Source organism: Schistocerca cancellata, chromosome 9, assembly GCF_023864275.1.
Source record: "Schistocerca cancellata isolate TAMUIC-IGC-003103 chromosome 9, iqSchCanc2.1, whole genome shotgun sequence".
In the NCBI taxonomy this organism is placed as follows: domain Eukaryota; kingdom Metazoa; phylum Arthropoda; class Insecta; order Orthoptera; family Acrididae; genus Schistocerca; species Schistocerca cancellata.
Window position 1 is genome coordinate 333,316,027 of NC_064634.1, and position 1,853 is coordinate 333,317,879.

Genomic DNA, 1,853 nt, shown 5'->3' on the forward strand with positions numbered 1-1,853 from the left:
TGCAACCAGAGACCTGTTTGCACCAAACTGAAATTTCTAGCCAGCCGCGGTGGCCAAGCGGTTCTAGGCGCTTCAGTCCAGAACCGCGGGACCGTTACGGTCGCAGGTTCGAATCCTGCCTCGGGCATGGGTGTGTGTGATGTCCTTAGGTTAGTTAGGTTTAAGTAGTTCTAAGTTCTATGGGACTGATGATTGAAGAGGAGCAAGAGGATATTCGGCGAATGGACAGGACCGTTAGTTCTACCGTCTTAAATCCCATCAAACCCGTGTGAAATGCGTTGGGAAGACGTTTTGTATCACGTCCACATCCACCAACGACCAGCCAGCTGATGTCAACCGCGCTGCTGGAGGAATGGAACGCCCTACAACCAGAACTCCTTGCCAACTTTATGGCAAAAATGGGAGCATGTTGCAGAGCTTGCATTACTGATGGTGATGATCACGCACCCTGTTAAGAACCATATCCCGCCTCTGTAATGTCTAGCACTCCTTCTTCAGGCCACAAGTGGCCCATCGAGACCATCCGACCGCCGTGTCATCCTCAGCTGAGAATGCAGATAGGAGGGGCGTATGGTCAGCACACTGCTCTCCCGGTCTTTATGGTGAGTTTCTGTGACCGGAGCCGCTACTATTCGATCTAGTAGCTCCTCAATTGGCAACATAAGGCTGAATGATTCCCGAAAAATGGCAACAGCACATGGTGGCCCGGATGGTCACCCATCCAAGTGCTGGCCAGGCCCGACAGCGCTTAACTTCTGTGATCTGAAGGGAATCGGTGTATCCACTGCGGCAAGGCCATTGACTGTAATGTGTAGAGAACCATTATAAATCCTGATGACTTCAGTGTAAGAGGGAGAGGTTCTCTAAAACCAAGAAAAGCTCGTCAGGTCAGGTTCAAAAATGTTCAAATGTGTGTGAAATCTTATGGGACTTAACTGCTAAGGTCATCAGTCCCTAAGCCTACACACTATTTAACCCAAATTATCCTAAGGACAAACACACGCACCCACTCGAACCTCCGCTGGGATCAGCCGCACAGTCCACGACTGCAGCGCCCCAGACCGCTCGGCTAATCCCGCTCGGCTAATCCCGCGCGGCCATGTCAGGTCAGGTCAAATGTCAAAGCCATGCTGATAGTTTTCTTTGACCTGAAGGATTAGTTCATCTTGAATTCGTGCCACAGGGACAAACTGTTAATCGGAATGTATTGCGAGAAAATCTGATAAGGAAACGGCCCGAAATATGGCAAGACAATTCATGGCTCTTGCGTCACGATAATGCACCCGCATAGTCATTCCTGTTTGTGCGTGATTTCCACAAAAAACGAAATCACTCCCCTGCCTCATCCTCCGTACTCTCCAGACCTCACCCCTGCGGACTTTTCTTAATATGCAAAGCTGATAAATCTCGTTGTAAGGACAGAGATTTGCAACGATGGACGAGATTTTTTTAAAAAATCACAGATTGCGCATCGTGTGTTACATCAAGGTGCGTACCAGAATTGTTTCCTGCAGTGGAAATGGCGTTGGGAGCGGCGTAACAATTGTGGAGCAGAATATCTCGAAGGAGATCATGCATAGTAAATAATAGTTAAGCCTAGAAAAATTTTGTGTACAATGTTCCGAAATTTTTTGAACAGACCTTGGAACTATTGTCTTTGAATATAAATGTAATTTCTGTCCGTTCAATTGCGTATTTACCGAGCGAGGTGGCGCAGTGGCTAGCACACTGGACGCGCATTCGGGAGGACGACGGTTCAATCCCGCGTCCGGCCATCCTGATTTAGGTTTTCGGTGATTTCCCTAAATCGCTCCAGGCAAATGCCGGGATGGTTCCTTTGAAATGGTACGACC

At 48.5% G+C, this 1,853-nt stretch overlaps 1 pseudogene; it reads right to left on the reverse strand.

Annotated features, from left to right (window-relative positions):
• Window positions 1-685: 685 nt before the first annotated feature.
• LOC126102524 (5S ribosomal RNA) lies at window positions 686-803 on the reverse strand (annotated as a pseudogene).
• Window positions 804-1,853: the final 1,050 nt, after the last annotated feature.